Below are 22,408 nucleotides of genomic sequence, written 5' to 3' on the forward strand. Positions count from 1 at the left end.
AAGTCATGAACACCAGGCCACTGTCACCAACCCGGTCTTTGCATGCCAATCACGTGGAAAAGGAAAACGGTGCTTCAGATCATGAGCGGTCACTTTCAGAGCCATTTACACGTTTATTTGTTGTTGTGGTCGGGGCATATCCAAGAGGACTCCCCCAGAGGAAACTGGACGCAGCCCCATGAGTCACCCCTAGCCCAATGGACTCGCTTAAAATAAGGATTTCTCAACCCAACGTAAAGCAGTTGCAGTTCACACCTTTCAGGGACTCTGAAAGTCTGAGAAACAACAAGTCTGAGAAACAACAGCAACATGCAGGACCCAAAGCTTGACCCATACTTGCCTTGGTCTCAGGTCCTCAGACGGTCACATTCGCGGGGCTGGTCACCAAGAAGGTTCTCAACTCAAAGGCCCATTACTATTATCTTCCTGAGAGATTCAGTTCTGAGAAGAACAGGAGAGGAGAGGAGAGACAGAGACAGAGACGGAGACGGAGACAGACAGAAACAGAGAGACAGAGACAGAGAGACAGAGACAGAGACAGAGAGACAGAGACAGACAGAGATGGACAGACAAGAGACAGAGACAGAGAGAGAAAGAGACAGAGACAGAGACAGACAGACAGATAGACAGACACAGAAACAGAGACAGAAAGAGAGATGGGGGAGAGACGGGATGCCAAACGTTGGAGATAACTCCAAGAGGTCATGTTAGCAGGCTACACGGGACGGCCCTCGGGACTGTCCGTTTGAAAAGAATGTGTTTATTTCTCCTGAGAAAACAGACCTAAGGGTCTCACCAGTGTCACCGTGGGAACACGGCCCCGGCTCCAACACTTCCCTGACAAGGAGGGAGGGAAGCCACTGACACACTGATGGCTGTGGGGACTAGAGGGAAGTCTGTCCATACACTGTCTCGGGGTTACACAAAAGGGTTTGTCGCCATTTCCATTAGCATTGGTCCCTTCGCTCACTGACCACTCCAGAACCTGTTCCGAGAGGCAGAGGCAGAGACACTGGACATCATGTGTTTGGACCTCAGATTCACACGTATTCATCGTAGAAGACTCATACGCCACCGCCAACAGCGAACATCATCGATCCAATCCTGTCCGCCCTGCCCTGCACTGACCCCATCGTCCATGTGACCGTCAGCCTGTGGGCTGGCCAGGACGCATCTGGGGCTACGGAGTGACTGCTGGACACACCCCAGAAGTGGCCCCACCTGTCAGGTGAAGAGTCCTGGGTCACTGCCCCCTCCACTTCTCCCTCACCAGAGACTCTGGGTGAACCCTGGACCCAGGTGTACCCGGGACACTGAATCCCATGTCAGCCGGGTCCACCCTGCAGACGTCAGGGGGACACAGGGGTCTCACTGATCATGGAGCACTTGTGAATCAATCCCTGTTGCCCTACAAAACCCCTAGCACCAGGCCCTAATGGTCAACAGTACTTGCCTTAGTCTGAGCATCAGAAAAGAGGGTCGCAACTATGAACAGCGGGTGAAGATGGCTGAGACTTCTGTCCAAGAGTGCCACTCTCCTGAGGGTAAACTGAGAGAGAAGGAGAGACAGAGATGTGAACAGGCTGATCCCCAATGCTGTTAACTCCTCGCTCGAGCCCCGCAGCATGGAAAGACCATGTGAGAATCTTCATTTCCCCCTAGGTGGCATGCCCTGCGCATCTCCCTGCCCAGCAGGGCACAGCATCATCAGAAATCCTTAGCCCAGGAGGTCACCCTTCACCCCTCTGAAAGATGGGCACTAAGAAGAGCATTTCCTGGATGAGGACTTGGACGACAGGACGGAACACCACCACCTCCATCCCTGAGACCCAGTTCCTGATTGATGAGCTCCTGGTCGAGCAGTAAGCGGGAAGGGGACGCCGTCAAGCCCTGATCTCTATCCGTAGCCTCGTGCCACAGGCAGCCCAGGACAGGTCATCACCTCTTTGGACCTCAGGCTCCAACGTATTCATCGCTGAAGACTCATACGCCACCAGTGGTCATCATCGATCCAACAGTGCAACGTCCATGGCCTCACACGGCATGTCGGCAGCCAAAGAACCACTAACTTCATTGGGGAAAAATAATTCTGGGACCCAGGTGTGGTCTGAACATCCCTGACCGAGATGGGGAGTCATTTCTGCACCCACGCCGCTAGCTCACGAGGACTCCCTCCCACGGGGACTGATGGGTGAATCAACCCTTTACTTGCTACTCTTACCACGGGGCCTTCCCTGAGGGAGTTTCACACCTTTCAATGCTACTGGCCATCTGCTTTCTAGACATAATAGCACATGTGGGACCCAAACCTTCACCTGCACTTGCCTGGGTCTCACATCCTAAAACATGGGCGCAACTGTGGAGCGGGTCACCAAGGACGTTCTTCAGTAGGAGGAGTCTACTGCTATTGTTGGGAGGAAGGTTTAAGTTCTGAGACGGAGAGGAGAGGAGAGGAGAGGAGAGGAGAGGAGAGGAGAGGAGAGGAGAGGAGAGGAGAGGAGAGGAGAGGAGAGGAGAGGAGAGGAGAGGAGAGGAGAGGAGAGGAGAGGAGAGGAGAGGAGAGGAGAGGAAAGACAGAGAGAAATAGACAGAAAGAGACAGAGTGACAGAGACAGAGAGATGCAGAGACAGAGAGAGAGAGAGAGAGACAGAAAGAGGGGTGGGGGAGAGACGGGATGCCAAACGTTGGAGATAACTCCAAGAGGTCATGTTAGCAGGCTATACGGGACGGCCCTCGGGACTGTCCGTTTGAAAAGAATGTGTTTATTTCTCCTGAGAAAACAGACCTAAGGGTCTCACCAGTGTCACCGTGGGAACACGGCCCCGGCTCCAACACTTCCCTGACAAGGAGGGAGGGAAGCCACTGACACACTGATGGCTGTGGGGACTAGAGGGAAGTCTGTCCATACACTGTCTCGGGGTTACACAAAAGGGTTTGTCGCCATTTCCATTAGCATTGGTCCCTTCGCTCACTGACCACTCCAGAACCTGTTCCGAGAGGCAGAGGCAGAGACACTGGACATCATGTGTTTGGACCTCAGATTCACACGTATTCATCGTAGAAGACTCATACGCCACCGCCAACAGCGAACATCATCGATCCAATCCTGTCCGCCCTGCCCTGCACCGACCCCATCGTCCATGTGACCGTCAGCCTGTGGGCTGGCCAGGACGCATCTGGGGCTATGGAATGACTGCTGGACACACCCCAGAAGTGGCCCCACCTGTCAGATGAAGAGTCCTGGGTCACCGCCCCCTCCACTTCTTCCTCACCAGGGATTCCAGGCGACCCCTGGACCCAGGTGTACCCGGGACACTCAATCAGCCGGGTCCACCCTGCAGACGTCAGGGGGACACAGGGGTCTCACTGATCATGGAGCATTTGTGAATCAATCCCTGTTGCCCTACAAAACTCCTAACACCAGGCCCTAATGGTCAGCAGTACTTGCCTTAGTCTGAGCACCAGAAAAGAGGGTCGCAACTATGAACAGCGGGCCAAGACGGCTGAGACTTCTGCCCAAGAGTGCCACTCTCCTAAGGGTAAACTGAGAGAGAAGGAGGAAGGGAGCGGGGAGAGAGGCAAAGATGGGAACAGGCTGATACCTAACGGCCACTGAGTACTCCCTGTGTCTCTCAGCCTAAAATAGACACTTGAAAACTATTTCTCTTTATTGGTCCCGAGCTTCCAACACTCAAGACAAAGGCATAAAGTGACTGTTCATTTATGGTGTTATGTAGATATTTCTCTCTTATTAAGATACATATACTGACTCAGACAGAGACTCCACGGTTACCACTGTCTCAGCGTAAAGTGTAAAAATACATTTGATCCACTCTGCATGCATTTGCAACATTCTAATCACTCTACATTTAGTAAGCAGGACTTAAATCCTTTCAACTTCGTTCATTTGGACGTATATTTATTCTGCTGTTGATAGCCTCAAAATAAAATTATTCTAATTTTATAGGCACAGAGCCAGGGAAGTGAGTCCTTACACCATTCTGAAATATGCCCGTGGTACATCAATGACAGAAAAATAGGCTCAGATGTAGACAGAGCCACAGTGTGGACAGACAGTCGTCCCTTCCTCGCCAAGCCAGAGCTGGGCTCCGTCTTCCTCACTCTCAACAGGACTTGGAACCAATCAATGAATTAACTCATTAATAATCATGAAATAAGCCTTCATGTAACAATAAAATCAGGGATAAGACCATCCAGTATCCTAACATCTGTCTCAGAACATCTGCTCCACTGGACAATGCTTTTTCCATTAATCTTTCTTCTTGTGGCAAAATATCAACTAATCAAAATATTTTGTCCAGATTTGTTATTGAGTTTTGTTGGACACTCTCTGAATATATTTAATAATTGTTCATTTTAACACCGAATAGCCTACATAAATAAACAAGATAATGGGAGACCCTTTCACTCACCGTGTCTTTAGTTTTATGTAAGGGACATCAATTGAGCAGCTCATCATGGTAAAATGCTTCCGTAAGGTCAGGCTATCTGTCCTGTGACAGAGAGCAGAACAGATAATAACACAATTGAAATATTCTCTATTTATCCACAGAGGATGCCTTCACTTATCAGTCATTTTAGAATTCAGCAAACATTGGCTTCATTTGTTATTATTTTCTCTTAGAAAAACAAATATCAAAGATAATCCTAACATAAGAACTTCATTATTTATTGTTTAATCAGTTTTAGTCAAAGAGATAAGAAAATGTTGCTTTCTTAATGAACTTCAGCTTTTCCAATATACATTTAGAGTTTTATTTCTTACCACATAAGATAGGACTGGAGCGATTGCACAGCGGGTAGGGCATTTGCCTTGCATGTGGCCGACCCAAGTTTGATTCCTCCATCCCTCTCAGAGAGCCCGGCAAGCTACCAAGAGTATCTCGCCCGCACGACAGAGCCTGGCAAGCTACCCGTGGCATATTTGATATGCCAAAAACAGTAACAACAAGTCTCACAATGGAGACGTTACTGGTGCCCACTCGAGCAAATCGATGAGCAACGGGATGACAGTGATAGTGACAGTGACCACGTAAGATAAAACAGACACACTTCATTCTAGTTACCTTAATTGTTATAACTCTATACACTAATTCTTTTGGGGAGATCATTTTTTTACCCATTCTTTAACACACATCAAGAAAATTCTCCTTCCTGGGGGCTGGAGCGATAGTACAGCGGATAGGGTGTTTGCCTTGCACTCGGCCGACCCGGGTTCGATTCCCAGCATCCCATATGGTCCCCTGAGCACCGCCAGGGGTGATTCCTGAGTGCATGAGCCAGGAATGACCCCTGTGCATCGCCGGGTGTGACCCAAAAAGCAAAAAAAAAAAAAAAAAGAAAATTCTCCTTCCCTTTCACTAACATATCTATACTATCATGTCAAATAGAGGCAATAGATTATATTTCTTTTTCTTTTGGATATCAGAGCTATGGGAATATATTATTTAATGATCATGATTTATACTTCACCATTGTTACTATTGTTGGTTCTTATATGAATCTCATTTTATTTGAGGTGCCAGGGATCAAACTCAGGGCTTCACACATGCAAAGGAAGTGCTCTTACCACTGAACTCTATTTCTGGCCCTTCTGCTTCATTCTTATTTGCATAAGGTACAGTGATTAATTCACTAATCATAAATATTCATGCTTTAAACCTTTCTAAAAACACCCAAAACTAAAAGCAAGAAATATTCTGCATCGACTTGTGTTATTTGCGCATTAATATCTCTCTTTCAATATTATCAATGATGAATCTGAAAGTTAATAAGGCATATTCAATATGCCAAAAACAGTGACAATAATGGGCCTCATTCCCCTGACCCTGAACGCGACACTTTCTATCACCCTCCTAATATTCACTTTTTTGTCATTTTTTGAAAAGTCTCCCAAACAAAGATAAACTTTACTTATTACTCACGATGACTTCTACGCTGAGTAATCAGAAGGAATACCAGACTGATTCACCACGGAAGGTGCTTAGGCCTGCTACGGGGTCTCCAGGAAATGCAGAGCAGAGCAGAGAATTTTAAAATGTGGACTATCTCTAAAAGCCTGCTTCTCCTTCTCATATGATCCACTCCAGCAGACAGGCACTGATGATTTGTTATATAAAGATAAGGTCTTTATAGGAAAGAATTAATACCTCGACATTGCTTAAAATCATCAGCTTCATTCGTCTGTACAAATGATATTACGTGCCTCATCACATATGCCTCGTTGATAAGCCTTCCTCCCCTCTTCTAGGGCTCACTTACTGATGGACCTCTTAGGAATACATTTGTACCAATAATACTGAAATCTTTGGCTCCAAAGTTACCAGTACAAAATCATTCATTGTAGTAATGATCAATCCGTTTGAGGGCTGACAGAGAAGCAGTAGACTAAACAGTGTTGCTTTTGGACCTCAGACTTCCAGACACACAGTGTTCATCGTCTAGGACTCTGGCGCCATCAATTGTCATCACTGGTCCATCACTGGGGTCTCTGCCTTCCTCCTTATGAATGCATCCATCCACTATTAATAACCTAACATGTACCTGAGAAGCACAGAACTCAAAGGCAAGAGCATTCAAAAGCTATCACTTCTTTGGAAGCATTGATAACTTAATATATATATATTTCATTAATCACCTCATTACGACAAACTAAATCATTGATTTCTGGTATCCTTATGTTTAAATTTTTTAAATATGAAAAAGAAAAATATTCTCTAAGAAAATTTTCTCTAAGAAAAACACCCAAAGTAAGAGGAATAGATTGTCTTTCACTCACATAGGTTTCCACGCAGCTACAAATCCAGAGACTGTGACCAAAGTGAAATGCTGAATTCAGCTTTGACAAGTCCTTCCTAAAAAGCAGAATTCAGAACAGTTAACATGACTCAGGTTATTTCTATTGATCTAGGCATCTTCATTTCATTATTCAAATAATATAATATTATTTCATTATATGCATTATATAATGATACATAATGTAGCATACATTATGTATTCCTTTAGCATAATATGCATTTTTGTTTTCTATATGTGGGGTTTTTTGGTCTTGTTTGTGGGTCACACACACTGACCGTCCAGGGCTTAGTTCTGGCTCTGCTCAGGGATCACTCGCAGAAGGGTTAGGGACCTATGTGGAACCTAGGTCAGTCGCCCACAAGGCAATTTTACAGTCTGCTGTATTATCTCTCCAGCTCCAGCATTTTTATCTTTTAAGGAAACAAGCAACATAAACCTTCCCACTAACACAAAACACAAATATGAGCCCTTAATGTCTATAATCTTTTGAGTGAGAGGAAATGTCCTTGAAGAGTTTATTTCGTAAAGGCTTAATACTCCCACGGTTCTATATTAATATTTTCCCTTGCCTTACTTCCTTTTATCATAATTGGACATGATTAGTGAAACTTCATAATTCACCCTCTTCATCTTCCTAAGTATTATAGTAAGCATATGTTAATCTTTGGTTCGTTTGTTAAAATAAAAATTCTTAAATATTGGAGTCCCACGTCTTTTACGACCTCTGGAAAAGCTCCAGTCAATATGCAGGGTCCTTCCTAGAAGAAGCAAAATATTTTTCCTGCTGGAACTCAGAGTCTCAGTCACGTGAATCACCAAAACTCTTACCATGTCTTGGACTTAACAATGACCTGAGCTTTAGATTTGGATCCCACACCCTCTACGATAGCTTACTAAGTAACTCCTCAGTGTGTCTGAGAGCAGTAAAATTAAACATCCACTAGGCACAAAAATATTAGAATGTGTACCTTGAAAAGGTACAGAGTCATACGCTGCATTGTGAGATCTCTTTCACTAATCAATCTCAACTCTTCCTGTTGGGATTAATTACTCTAGTGCCATAAATTAATCCTATTTTCATCAATGGACTGTGATGGACTTTTCTTTGTAATGCTTCATCCTTGTCAAAAAGTAGCTCCTCATTAAAAATCCCATATTTTTCTATCTGAAAACAGGTAGAGCCAAGCAGGGGGTCGTGGCCAGGGAAGAGTCCAGTATATCCAAAGCAGAGATGATGACAGAAAAAACGGAAACTTTTCCTCCACTGAATATTGCGCTTTCACATCACAGGCTAGAGGTACTCATACATTTTTATGATACTACGCTCTGAACAAGATGAGCCGCCATAACTCATTAAGAAGGATCAAGCTGATCATTACTTGTTTATAATATCGTCCAACAGAGATAAAAACATGCAATTTCTCAATGACAACAGGTATTTTCTATGTCTGTTACTATTTCTTTTGCCCTCACACATTGCTAACTTCGTAGTTTTCTGTACAGTCATACTTGCAAGTTACATGTTGGTCTTATTGTTGATCATATGAGGATAAGATCACAAACTATAAATTTGAAATTAAAAGAAAACTTTTTGTGTACTACTATCCAGTCATTGATTATATTTCTTGTCATACCGTATGTATACCTATATATACATATATATATACAGTATATATATTATAGACACACAGTATTTGTTATTTATAATATGTTCCTTCATTGGTCCAGGCTTGGCCTCTTTCTTCTTTGTCATCTATACTTGTTTATGAATTAATTCATGGAGTTCCTGACATTAATAAAATTATTATTTATGAATAGCTCAAAATAATTCAAGAATAAAATCCTTGACTATCCTACATCTTTCTGCAGTCTTATTTGTCACAATGATATATCTGCTTAATGAATAACCCTCAAGGTTTCATATTTGGAACAGTCAATAGAATAACATCATATAAATTCTATATGAGTGTTCCTGCCATGGTTGGCCTTCAATTTTTCCATTTTACACTTATGAAGTATAGAACCAGTACTCTTGAAATAATTGAAACAAAACCAGACTTAATTATTCACATTGGTTTCAATGCACCCCACAGAGAGAAAACCATGATCACCAGTGATAAGATCTGAGGAAGAAAAATACAAAAGGGTTTTTTTGAAAAATTACAAAAACCTTATCTTTAAGACTGTATTCCCACACTGTATTAACACAGCCACTCAGTACTTATTTTTGCTATTTACAGTGCTTCCCTTTTTTCCTGTGTTTACTGACATGTATACGCAATTCTGTTTCTGCTATATTCTTTCTAACAGAAACAAAATTCTGAAACACAAAAATAAGCATGTGGGAATATGATCCTGATGGTTTCTGAGCATTCCTGAACATTGCCCTTTGGGCAGAAGAAATGCATATTCGTGTGGATCTCAGAGGCCTGTTTGTAGTCCATACCCATGACTCACATGCCACCAACGGTCATCTTGTGGCAAGGCTGAGCCTCTTTCTCTTCACCTACACCTATATCTCTTGACTGGTAAATCTATTAATGAAGCCTCACGGTGAAAAATTGATGAATGGGGGGGGGGGACTGGAGCGATTGTACATCGGGGAGGGCGTTCTCCAGACGTGGCTCGGTGTCCCTGCAGAGCTCGGACTCCGAAGATGGTCCACCGCCTGTGTCCAGCGCGGGAACAAAGCAAAGAGACGGGTTTCTAAAGTGAAGACAGTCTCTCCAGTTCACTTTGATTTCACATTTCACTTAGCCTGTCTTCTGCAATAAGCTTTTCATAATATTTACGTACATTTCTCTGGACAAAATGCGCAGCCTCGCCCGTGAGGCTGATCATTAGCAGAGGGACGAAGGTGCGAGGTGTTCCTCGGACAGCGCAGTCACGGAGCGGGTCCAGTTATTTCCTAATGGAAATCAATGAGTTCAATAAATATCCAAAGTACTTCTTGGCGTGCCACATATATCTAGAGCCTAACCCTGCTTCACCTTCCTCATGCTGTGATGCCATCGCTGACCCAGTTACCAACTGAAAGTAAAGCTATGTATACACTCCTGGTGGGGACGGTGCTAGACACGGTGACCATGAAATATTCTCATTACCTGAACAGTAAATCACAATGCATCAAAGATAAAGCAACAAATTCCGTGTGCATGTGTGTGTGTGTGTGTGTGTGTGTGTGTGTAAGAACAAGACTTCTAAATATTCCTCACGTCTGTCCATAGGACCATTTACCACAGAAAGCACTAATTAGATTTCTGATTGTATTGGACCTTAGAGTTGCAGATGAGTATCTTTTATAAATTGATCACCGCATGCTATAGAGATAAATTAACATCTCACATTAGTCCCATTTCAGTCTTTGAACTGAAATTAAAACTGAATAATACATTTTACATTAATGAGCTCATAAGACAACAGTATGAAAATGAGTAAGATGGTCGTGCCTTTTCCTCCTTACTTGATCACCGGTGTAGTAAACTGGCCCACATGTGACCTTCACTGATCTCATTTGCCCGTGTAGTCATTTACTTCCTTTCACACAGACTTAAACCACCAGAAGCAATTACTCTGTTACTTACAGAACTTTCTACTCCTTAATTAAAACATTGTGCCCCATTCTGTGGAGTACAAAGCACACATGAAAACGCAGAGATGCGACTAACCTGGATGAGAAAGCCGCCAGCACAAGCTAGATTTGGATTTTTTTAATTGAACTCATTAATATTAATGAGTACTTGCACCTTAAAACTTTGTATGGCTTATTTTGATTATATGATTCACGGATTGAATTTATCTGACCAGGAAAATGACGGAACCAATGTCAGGGAAAAGAGTAGAGACTATGACTCTTTTGCCCATTCGTGTTCGCCCTTATCTGTCACAGTAAGGTCTAGATGTTTCTAAATTAATCTTGCTGGAGAATTTGGCTGACTTAGATCTTCAACTAAAGCCCACGACCAACTTTCATTCATTTCTGTCTCTCTGTGTGAGCTACACACCGAATCATCTGGCTTCCATTTTTAAGGATATTTCCAGAAAGACAAAGTTATCTAAATATAGTCCCCATTCCAAACATCACAAAACTAGGGTTCTCAACCTGGGAGCCACTGGATCCTGTTTCATGATGAGCACGATCCTCAATTGTTTAGACTTTTCACTCGTTCCAACAATTAGCAAAATATTAACTTATTCTTTTATAAATGTATTATAGCATCAATACCGATGACTCCAGAGAAACAGCACGGTATTAATACCTGCATTAGGTACAGGGAAAAGATAAGGTGGCTGTCGCTGTCTTTTTCTTCAGAGAACAAAATCATAATTGGGGCCAAGAAGGTAAGTCCATGAGCTAGAGCACAGGTCTGGCGTGTAGAAGGTGCCAGTCTGAATCCCAACACCACACGTCCTCCCGCCAGCCCAGCACTGTTGATCCGTCCTGGTGGGCCCTGGCATCAAAGGGTCAGCATTGAACCAACCCACTCACACAAGGAGTGAGCACTGCATGGGGGTGGGGGGGGTGTGCTCACAAGCAATAATAGCAATTACTATTGTTATTGAAAAAACAGCAACAAAAAAAGTAACAGCAAAAAAGTAACAGTAAAAAAAAAAGTAACAGCAAATATCACAGGATTGATCAGAATCAATCATGAATCATAGTCACTACACAGATCCAGGTGTGATTATGCAATGAATAAATAATCTTCAAAAAATCATAATGCTTTTGGCTCTTCTAATAAAACAAAAACTAACAACCTAAAACCAAGTAAAACAACACGAAATTTTATATCCATTTATCTAAATGCTCACTTTTCCAAAAGATTCAACTTGAATCAATTCATTTGCCTGGAACTCGGGACTTCAAAACTGTATTAATAATGATTTCATATTAAATTTATTAGATTACAAACTGTTAAGTTGAACCAGAAATAACCTAACTTGTCATTATTTATACATTTCTTAGTTGACCTACTGAAAATAAAACAAAAAACTCAGAAGCTCTAGAACAAATGCCAAAACTTGGATTTGGTTTGGGTTTGGTTTTATTCTTGTCTTCTAGTGCTGGATTGAATAATCTAAATTCCTAGAATGTGTTCCTCTTTCATAAACTTAACAAATAGGAATATTCTCAAAATGGACCTCAGAGTTACAGGGTTTAATCAAACTCCTTGATTTCAGACACCCCAGGGAACTCATCATTGATCCAGAATAAGTAGGTTTATTTCTTTATTTATCCCTTTGCTTATTGAGCCATTAAAATCAAGACACATGAATTATCTGTAAAGCCAAAAAAAAAAGGTTCTTTAGCTATTTCAATATCAAACTCTGGGTCAGGGCTGGAGCGGGTAGGGCTTTTGCTTTGCACGAACTGACCCGGGTTCGATTCCCAATATCCCATCTGGTCCCCTGAGTGCTGCCAAGGGTAATTCCTGAGTGCAGAGCCAGGAGTGACCCCTGTGCATCACCGGGTGTGACCCAAAAGGCAAAAAAGCAACGACAAACAAACAAACAAACAAACAAAAGCTCTGTGGGAAGAGTTTTCCTAGAGGCGGCTCTTCCTCCGTCTCCCCAGGGACTAGGTCTGTCCCGGGCCGGGGTCTCCCTGGTGAGGCAGTGCTCTGCGAGGTGTGTGAGGAGTTTACATTCCAGTGCGGCAGATCCGACTTGTCTCCCAGCTTCCGCTGTGGAATTTCGCAGTGTGGGACTATGCAGACTTTTGCAATTTTCTTGAATTAGTCTAGAATATGATCGAAGGCTTATTTCATGATGAGCTTCTGTCACTCATGAAGAACCTTCACAGTGTGTCTTGCTAGTGTCTATATGGATGGGGGGGGGGGCTCTCAGGGTTAATCCTGACACCTAGTGACGCTCAGGGTTACTCTGGCTTTGCGCTCAGGAATTACTCCTGGCGGAGTCTGGGGGACCGTATGGGATGCCGGGATCCGCCCCAGGGCGGCCACATGCCAGGCAAGTGCTCTACCCTCCTGCGACATGGACTGTAAAGCCAGATTTTTCCTAATTTTTAATAAAACAGTGAACAGAGCAAATCGACAACAACTTGTCAAAACGCACATTTCAAGAACCGTGCTCATTCGTTCTTTAATTCAATAACTAATCAATTATTTATGTAACGTTCCTGCCTGTAAATGAGATTAAACAAACAGCTGACATCCACCAACCTCAAAGACGAGTCACACTTGTATCCGTATGCAAAAACATTACAAAATAAGCAACAGACTTCAGCAGTATATTTCAATGAAATTCAGTGCTCCGGAAATGTATAATCACCCCCTTTGTGTTACGTGCTCTCACAACTAGGAGAGCATGTTCCTCATATGTTCCTGTATGTAGTTCTGTAACTAGCCATGTATTTATTCCCTTATGAAACTCAATCAACACCCACGATCCAGGAACTCGAATAGTCCGAACTTCTGCAATGACCTTTGCATGTGAGGAGTGGGGCCTAACTGGAACAATGGACCTCAGAGTCACAGATGGCATCAATCAAAATAGATGATTCAGACACCCTCCAATCTCATCACTGGTCCAGGCTCGGCACTTTCCTTTGTGCACCGATGCCTCCATTTTCCCATGAATCAGATGCTCCCAAGAATAAGAGCTTTTTTTTTGGGGGGGAGGGTCACACCCAGCAATGCACAGGAGTCACTCATGGCTCATGCACTCAGGAATCACCACTGGCGGTGCTCAGGGGACCATATGGGATGCTGGGATTTGAACCCGGGTCGGCGCGTGCAAGGCAAACACCCTACCCACTGTGCTATCGCTCCAGCCCCAAGAATAAGGGCTTTGATTCATGAAATTCAGAGCCTTGACGATAGATGCCAGAGTAAGGCTGATCTCCTGTTAGCACCATCAGTGAAACTGGTCCATGATTGGACCACATATTTAATTGGTTTAATTTTCAACGTGGGATTAGTGAACAATTAAAATCACAAAGGTGGGGCTGGAGCGATAGCACAGCGGGGAGGGCGTTTGCCTTGCACGTGGCCAACCCAGGTTCGATTCCCAGCATCCCATATGGTTCCCTGAGCACTGCCAGGAGTAATTCCTGAGTACAAAACCAGGAGTAACCCCTGTGCAAAGTCAGGTGTGACCCAAAAAAGAAAAAAAAAGTCACAAAGGTTTCAAATAAGTAAGTATAAATGAAAGCACAGGGCTATCCCATAGCCAAAATATGGACTCTAAATTAGTCTTTTGTTTTGGGGGTTTGGGAGTGGCTTTGGGGTCCTACCGGTAATACTGAGGGTTTACTCCTGTCTCTGCACTCAGGAATAACTCCTGGTAGAACCAAGGGGCCATGTGAGGTGCCAAGATCAAACCCAGGTCAGCTACGTGCAAGGCAAGTGCCCGGCCTGCTATAGAAGTGTTCCGGCACCACTGTGTTCCTTATAAGAAATTCATTTAAACAATCAAGATCACTACCAATATGAAAATGCTTTCATTGGTTCTGGAGCATAAATAACATGGGCTACAAATGGCTCTGGCATTTAATTAAATGATTTTTACCTGATATATCAATGAATCTCAGTTGTATGAAAATGACCTTTGCTTCTTAATACCTGGTACTTACCCTTCAGGTCTACAGTTGGTGTCCTTGGGATGTATCTTTGTTTGCTTGCTTGTTTGGTGGAGGGTATGGGTATTGTCTTTTGCTGCACTGGACTCAGCAACAATCCATAAACAAGTGAACATAGAAGAGAAACTTAATTTTCTTACATTGCTCCTTGCCCAAGAAGGAACAGCCCAAGGTCCTCAAGAGTCCAAACACAGTGACCGAATCCTCCGGGCAGTGTACAGCTGGGAGAAAGAGGTGAATTTTGAAAAAAAAAAAAATTTTAAGTGCAAATTTATATTTTTTTAAAAGAAATATCTTCATGAACAATCTCAAGATTGGTTCGTGTCACATTTCCATAGTCAGTCCAGCTGGCGTGTTGCAGTCACCTGCCAATCTACTCCCTGCTTAGAGTGGGCTATTACAAGGCAGACCCTTCGCTCGACGACCCCACACAGGGCTAACTACTAATATCTACCTTTATATCTATACCAAAAATCAAAGAAGCCATGTAATTTTTCAAGTCCCTCTTTTTCTGTTGTGTCGAGGGTGGAACTCAGGGCTTTACCCAGCCCACGCAAGCACGACCTCTCCTCAGCCATCTCCCTGCGCTCTGGCCAGTGTTCTCAATGCAGAAAACTGGCACTTGTGGGTTTCTGCTTTTGTTTGCGGGCCACACCTGCCACGTGGAACTCGACGGAAGAAGGGTAAACACGGGATCTATCACTTATTAGTGGCATTTAGCATAACTGGGTGAGGGAATGCAGTCGTTTAAAGGGGGAGAGAGTGTCCTGAACAACCTTGGCCCCGTAACACAGGGAGGAGAAGGAGAAGGAAACAAAGGGTGGAGGAGAGGGGAGAAGAGGCAGCCGAGAAGAATGGGGGCCGGGTCAAGGCATCAGGGACAAGGTGGAGTCAGGGAATGATGGAGCCAAAAGCCCAAACCACAGAGCCAAGAACGCTGAAAGCAAGAAACCCCAACTTGACAAGCAGACTGAGGAAGGCGTCCATCAGGAGGGCAGCTGCAGGGCGGGCCAGCGGGGGGTGGGGGGGCTCGGGAGCACTGGTGGAGGGGAGCTGAGCTGGAGAGGGAGCTGCAGGACAACTTGCCAATCATGGTCCTTTGATAAAGCACATGTGGAAAAAAGAGTGTTGAGGGGCACTGACATCTATTATTCATTAATTACTCATGAAAACCATCAATAAAATTCTTTTGTAGTTTTCTTTATAAATAAAAAGCAGTCAGTACAAGAGGGTTCTTCTTTATTATAATTATACTTCCAAAGTTCATGCTTAGACTTCTCCCATGATTCCACAGGTAACCAGGGATTTCTATTTTTTGTTTGGTTGCTTGGGGGCCACATCCCAATGTGTTCAGGGCTGACTCTTGGCTCTGTGCTCAGGGATCACTCCTAATGGGCTTGAGGGATCATATGGGTGCCAGGGATTGAACCTGGGTCAGCCACATGTAAGGAGAGTGCTCCATCCACTATGGGTGGATATCTCTCTGACCCCTCTATTTTATTTTTTATTATTGGATACATTAACTTATTCTCATTAAAATAAGCTATACTCAAGTGTTTACTATTATTTATCATACTATTACTGAATATATTTTATGAAGTAATTATGGCAAAGCAGTCTATGTTTGTATCCCTTTTAAAAAGAATAATAGCAAAACTAACTAAGTGAAATAAGCAAAAAGAAACACACCACTAACTATAGCAATATTGGTATTTCTGTTCATATGCTTGTAAAGAAGGAACAGTCTTGGTTTATTTTTTAACTCACATTTTCAGAAATGTACTAATATGTCTTTAGTTCATTAGTCCCTTTAATAATTTGATACTTGGTAGCCTTCTTCTGTTTATATTTTATTCATGCATTGATTTACCACTAATCACGCAATCCATATTCATGAACAACAGGAAGACCCAAGATACAATCTTTAACTATTTCTAACTTCCTCTACAAATAAATCCCCTAGACGAAATGCCCCTCAGAGTTACAGGCTGAGTTTAATCGAGGTATTTTATTCTGGTGCCCCAGGCCTCGTTATTATTGATCCAGACAGTATTCTGTGTCTTCACTTAACATAATGTTCTCGGTTTATTCATTGATTCACTAATAATAATGCAATCGATGTCCATAAATTAGGAAAATAAAGCGAGATTTGTGAGTAGCCTATGAAAGATGCCTTAGTCCTTGGTTAAGAGCCTCCAGCGTCTTCAGATAAGAATTAATAACCTCTAGACCATACTTTGTCTCTTTCATTTAACACCCACATTGTAAAGAGGTTAAAATGCACTAAATTTTATGCCACAACTGAAAAAATGCAAATGTTTCTACTTCCTTATGTTCTGTCCCTCATGGGTTAACAAATCTGTATACAAAAGAAAGGCTTTAGCCTACTATGCAAAAAAAATTAATATTAGAATGTTCTGAAAATGCCTGAAATATCTTTTATCTTTTTGTTCTAATTAAGTCAGTCATAATTAAATGGATAAATTTTAATTCCAAATTCATAACACATTTCCACCCCTAGTCAATAATAGATGGCCACTTTTGAATTAACTATGTACACAACCATTTATTCCCAATAAACCTCTAGGTAAAATCCCAACACCAAGTCCCTAGAACATGAATTTTGAGTGTTACTTACAGTGATCTTTCTTGTCTTTTTCAAAGATCAGCTATTCCTTTGAAAATGTTCATTCTGAAGAGCCAAAAGCAAATGCATTTACATTGAGCAATCTTAAACTTTGATACATCAAAAATCAAATAAAAATCAGCCTTGCTTGGTAGCCTCGTCACAAATTTGGAAAGAAACATATCTATTTTGTCTTTATTAAGTTTATACGTTGTGTAATTATTTTAAATACTCAAGTGCACACCACTGGATCGATCGGGGAACACAAAAAATAAGTAGAAGTATTGGAGGTACCTCTCTGTAATTGCTGCCCATCGCTAAAAGTCAAAATTTTCTTCTCCGCTGAACTTGAGTTGTGTGGATTATGTTGGATTATATTACGTGTAGTATATGTCTTAACTCACTCACTAATAGACCTCTCACTCACGGGATAATCACACCTTTCTTTCCTTTTTCTAAAAGAATTCCCAGAAGTTTAAGCCATTGAAGCAGAGGGAAAATATTGCTCTTTCCAAGTGTCCGGAGGCAGCCTGGGAGAAGACTAAGCCCTGGGTCCCAAAGACAGACGTTGCTTAAGACATGAGGAGTCGCAACGTTTGCTGGCGATCGGTGTGTTCTGGCAGAATTTTCTAAGATAGTATTGAGGTGAAGTGTACGACTGTGCCCACATCCAGCGCTACTTTGCCGAGCGGGAGCACACGTGTGCTGGGTCAGGAGTCTGAGTAATGTCTGCCTTTGTCTCTCTGGGATTTCCCACGAGGACAGCAACTGGCTACTTTAATGTTTGCATAAATAAAACTGCATAAAATATTGCACTAATCATAAATGTGGTTGTGTCAAATGGTCTCATCATTGCTCCATGCTCTCCCTCTCAACTACATAGTTATTCAATCAACTATTTATGCAAATGTCTTTCCTGGTCCTAATAGAATGATCAGTTGGCAATCTGCCTCAACACAAAACAAAGTCTTTGCCTCTTATGTACCGACGGCCATATGTTCTGTACCCATATGATAAGAGCCTTGACTAATTGATTGGCACTTAATTACCTAATTTGTTGGGACTCAGAATCCCCGAATTATTTTTCTCATAATCCATGTTTACCTACATGCTCTAAAAGTGACAGAGAATACTACAGACACCTCTCACTCCTTAGGCACCGACACCCCACGTTCTTCGTGGGCTAATTGCATTATAACAACGTGATTCGTTCCCCAAACCACAGAAGCCCAAGACTAAGGTGCTGCGGCTCAGTCCCCACCGAGGCAATAATGCATTTCTCATTGTAATGGACCTCAGAGTTGCAGATGGGTTTAATCAAAATTCCTGTTTCAGAAACCCCATGACACTCATCACTGGTCCATGCTGGGAAATTCAGGTTTTCTATTTTTCAATGATTTACTGATTGTACAATTAAAAAAAAAAAAAAGTCCCCAAACAAGATCGTTGAGGTTAAAATTCTTGACCTGTAAAGCTAACGAACACCATTCTCATGTAAAGGGCTTATGGGGGAATGCGGCAATAACCCTTTTTCCTCTGAAGCTCCATTAATTTATCTACACGATGGTTTAACTGAAAAATCATTAAACCACCATCTTTAGTCACCTTTGACCTGCCCCAAGCGGTTTCTAGCAATTCCACCCAAATGGGAGTGCTTAAACCAACTACGGTAGACAATAAATAATAATATTTAAGTGCTGGGGCTGGAACAATAGCACAGCGGGTAGGGCACTTGCCTTGTACGCGGCAGACCCGGGTTCAATTCCCAACACCCCATATGGTCCCTCGAGCACTGTCAGGAGTAATTCCTGAGTGCATGAGCCATAAGTAACCTCTGTGCATTGCCCCCAAAAAGCAAAATAAAATAAAATAAAATGAATTAGCTATTTTAAATAATATAAAAATAATAATAATTAACTGCTTAGAGAATCATATAGTGAAGCTGCTTTTAAAATACTACAGTTGTGTCAATTTCAATCAATTTTGGTTTATGCCATGTTCCTATGACTGACTCCTACTTAACATAAAGAGTATTTTATACCATGTATGTAAACAATGATTACTTCAAACTTCTTCAGCAAACATGCCACAGCAAACTATCCAAAAATGTAAAGGAAGGGACTTACTTATCTTAGTTGTTATGCTCTGTGCTCAGAAAGCAATTTTTGATTGAATGATTAAAGGAGCTGCTTGCAGACGCTCTGGGGAGTACAGAGCAGATTTACACTAAATTTAGATTTACATTTCTTAATGCATCTACTCAGAGTGGCATCACAATAAACCTCAGATCAAAAACATGATTTTATATTACACTTGTACTGAGCTTGAAGTTATAAAGAATCAAGGGAGCTTCGTTCAAGTCTAAGAATCTAGCCTAAGAGCATAATTTCTTAGGAGCTACAAAAAAAATCTGCATAAACACCTACTTAATGCATGGTTATTTAATGTGTTGTAACTGACACAAAACTTTCCCTTACATAATTAAAAGGAAAAAAGCAAATTATAAGCTACTCAAAACACGATCTGTTAACTGTGGATACTCACATGCAACATGTAAAAGATGCTGACCTACTAATTTCAGTGTGGAGTTATTTTCATATAATATTTTATTACATGCTATTTGTCCATGAGTAGATCTTGTCATTTATGTACATATTGTTTCGTTTGCAGATACCCTGATGCACCTGAATTGTACCAGTCCTTAGAAGTGAACGACAAATACCCGGGGACAAGTTTCCCTAAACTTCTAGGAACCCTCCATGAGAGAGAACATGGAGGAATTTTCTTTCCCTAATGGACCTCACAGTTACTGGGCAAAGGTATTGACTCAGATACCTCCACCAATATTCACCACTAATCCAGGCATGACTTTCTACTTCTTCTTTCACTTAAGCTCTCTTATATTGAGTCTTGTAGACTAATTCTTATCTTATCTAGACATCTTATAGCCTAAATTCTCCCCTTTGGAGAACCCGGGAAGCTACCGAGTTTTCTGCCCCCATGGGAGAGACTGACAAGCTCCCGGTGGCGTATTCATATGCCAAAACCAATAACAACGATGGGTCTCATTCCCCTGACCCTGAAAGAGCCTCCAATGAGGCACCATTGAGAAGGACAAGTAAAAAGAGGCTGCTAAAATCTCAGGGCTAGGACGAATGGCAACGGTACTGAGACTGCTCAAGAAAATCGACGATCAATGGGATGATGATGATGATGATGATGATGATGATGATGATGATGATGATGATATATTGAGTCATTCACTCAGGGATTTATAAATAACATGGATACAATGTTACCTTTAATGAGACAAAACTAAGGACAAAAAGTCATCAATATAAGCAACATTATTTAATTGACCATGATCATCTAAAGCCAACAGACCTGATTACTGTGCACAAGAAACCTGTGTTTTGCAGTCAGTGACCCATGCTCTGGCTTCAAAGCAATCCCTTCTCATAACTGGGGCCCAACCTATACCCTTTTCATTATATTTTCTGTAGAGTTACAAGCTGGGCTAGCCAACAACTAAAAACCTCACAACGTAAGCCAGCATTGACCACGCTACCATCTGCCATCTTTGAAAGTACTCCCGCCTCAAAGAGTTAACCCCTCAGATCATTATCCCCCAAGGAATGTAGAAACAAATATGAAACCCCACAGGTAGTCTGCTCTGAAAATTAGCAAAATGCCTCGCTCACTGGAGCAACGGTCTTAATTGGACCGCGCTGAATTAATCACACATTTTAATTCATGAATCATTCCACTCGTGGCTCATAATTGGCATTCCTTCATTTCATGTATTATTTAAGCATTTATTTAATTGAAATCATTAGTGGGGTCCCATCAATAATGCCCGTGTAAGCCTAGAACATCACTGATGGCGCCTAGTTACATCAGGCTGTACGCGGCTCAGTCCCCAAAGTAACGGCCCAAGGCTTGGCAATTAAAGAATGATTAAATCAACTGTGTGGTGTTTATTCTATAAAAAAAAAAAACTACTTTTCCAAACAATGAACACAGAATTAGCTTTTCAAAACTGAAATGTGTCAAGAGGACTTGATTAGTCATAAGCCCACTTCAGCTCATAGTCACATCATTTTTCTGACACTAGTGTTTACTAACTTAAATGTTACTATTAAATAACATGAATACCAACAAATTCATGGCTCCACACAAAACAAAAACTCTAACAACTAGAGACGTCTGATTCGACTTACTACCCACCCAGGGAAGGGCCTGCGTAACCAGATCGATCCGCTTTCCTTAGCGCTGTTTCCACAGGACTGGGCACAGCTCCTAGGGTTTAATGGTGCAGCCATCGCCGCTCCACTATAGGTACTTTAAGGACTCACTCAATTACTGATTTATTTTATTTTTCCAGGAATACTAATAGCCTGTCCTCATTTTTCTAAGAAAACTCAAAATGGATAAACACTAGTTCCAGCACCAAATTGCAACGACTTGGAAAGCTCCGGGTGCACCTTTCAAAAAATAAAAGACTCTATTATTTTCGCCGAGAATACCACGGGAAAACAAGGTGAGTCAGTCTCTCTATATCAAAACATGTATTCCTAATTGGCCTCTGGGTTGCTCATTTTTTAAAAAGTACACAAAGATATAAAATTACCCCTTATTTCTCTTTCAACAATGCATCAGTCTCTGTGATCTGATCCGCGAGACGAAAACGCTGAACTAACTTTGTCTGTGTCTATAGTCACTGATTACGGACACTACTTAGGTTATTTAATGTCAAGAATAATACGGATTATTTTCTACTGTCTTAATAAAATAAGTTTTAAAATTGGATTTATTATGATCACTGTCATATAAAGCATTCTCATCTGGGTTTCTGCTTGGATTCCAATTAGATGGTTATTTTGCAAACTAATTTATATGGGAAAATGTGTTTTCATTTCTCTAATACAACAATCAGTTCAAAGCCCACCACCAACCCCGAACAAAACACTCCAGACTGCACCGTGCAGATGAGCCTGTGTTCCCGTCCGGAGCAGTCAAATTGACTATTCATTTATTGAGAGTCAGACTCAATTATCTTTGAGCAATAACCAGGGTTTCATTCCATTTTTTTCATTATCAATGCAAGTCCTCTATTTTTCCATGCATTGACCCTTTTCGTTCCTTTCCGAGTTGGAAATGCAGTCCTCCCCACGGCCCCCAGCCCCACGCACACGGCTGATTTCCCACCCAGGGAGTCGCCAACACGCCTCTCCAATTGGACCTCAGAGTTGAATATGGGTTTAATCAAAACTCCTGTTTCAGATACCCCATGGTACTCATCACTGGTCCAGCGCCTTCAGCTTCCGAGATTTCACCAAGTCATCTAACATGAGCCCGCAAC

General features: G+C 42.1%; 1 long non-coding RNA gene, 7 other non-coding genes and 1 pseudogene across 16 annotated transcripts in view; all 9 read right to left on the reverse strand.

Moving 5' to 3' along the window:
* Positions 1-1,027: 1,027 nt before the first annotated feature.
* Positions 1,028-1,101, reverse strand: LOC129403963 (small nucleolar RNA SNORD113/SNORD114 family). Its single transcript, XR_008629585.1, has one exon. It is a non-coding gene; the product is annotated as a small nucleolar RNA SNORD113/SNORD114 family (small nucleolar RNA).
* Positions 1,102-1,448: 347 nt separating this feature from the next.
* The window catches only part of LOC129403306 (uncharacterized), a 58,029-nt gene continuing 37,069 nt past the window's right edge, over positions 1,449-22,408 (reverse strand). For 2 of the 9 annotated variants that reach the window (XR_008629109.1, XR_008629108.1), the window contains 6 exons: positions 17,059-17,112; positions 14,415-14,641; positions 9,617-9,728; positions 6,801-6,876; positions 4,435-4,515; positions 3,450-3,545 (listed from right to left, as the gene is read on the reverse strand). This is a non-coding gene — a long non-coding RNA (uncharacterized LOC129403306). Of the gene's footprint in view, positions 1,550-3,449; positions 3,546-4,434; positions 4,516-5,946; positions 6,122-6,800; positions 6,877-9,277; positions 9,489-9,616; positions 9,729-14,414; positions 14,642-17,058; positions 17,113-22,408 lie in introns of those variants that run through there. The other 7 variants (XR_008629116.1, XR_008629114.1, XR_008629113.1 and 4 more) reach the window with 7 other exon arrangements.
* LOC129403959 (small nucleolar RNA SNORD113/SNORD114 family) lies at positions 1,947-2,014 on the reverse strand (annotated as a pseudogene).
* Positions 3,031-3,104, reverse strand: LOC129403964 (small nucleolar RNA SNORD113/SNORD114 family). Its single transcript, XR_008629586.1, has one exon. It is a non-coding gene; the product is annotated as a small nucleolar RNA SNORD113/SNORD114 family (small nucleolar RNA).
* LOC129403957 (small nucleolar RNA SNORD113/SNORD114 family) lies at positions 6,426-6,500 on the reverse strand. The gene has a single exon (XR_008629582.1). It is a non-coding gene; the product is annotated as a small nucleolar RNA SNORD113/SNORD114 family (small nucleolar RNA).
* LOC129403965 (small nucleolar RNA SNORD113/SNORD114 family) lies at positions 11,957-12,029 on the reverse strand. The gene has a single exon (XR_008629587.1). It is a non-coding gene; the product is annotated as a small nucleolar RNA SNORD113/SNORD114 family (small nucleolar RNA).
* On the reverse strand, positions 13,299-13,372 carry LOC129403961 (small nucleolar RNA SNORD113/SNORD114 family). Its single transcript, XR_008629583.1, has one exon. It is a non-coding gene; the product is annotated as a small nucleolar RNA SNORD113/SNORD114 family (small nucleolar RNA).
* LOC129403962 (small nucleolar RNA SNORD113/SNORD114 family) lies at positions 18,335-18,409 on the reverse strand. Its single transcript, XR_008629584.1, has one exon. It is a non-coding gene; the product is annotated as a small nucleolar RNA SNORD113/SNORD114 family (small nucleolar RNA).
* On the reverse strand, positions 22,283-22,357 carry LOC129403967 (small nucleolar RNA SNORD113/SNORD114 family). The gene has a single exon (XR_008629589.1). It is a non-coding gene; the product is annotated as a small nucleolar RNA SNORD113/SNORD114 family (small nucleolar RNA).

The sequence above is a fragment of the Sorex araneus genome, chromosome 3, assembly GCF_027595985.1.
Source record: "Sorex araneus isolate mSorAra2 chromosome 3, mSorAra2.pri, whole genome shotgun sequence".
NCBI lineage: Eukaryota > Metazoa > Chordata > Mammalia > Eulipotyphla > Soricidae > Sorex > Sorex araneus.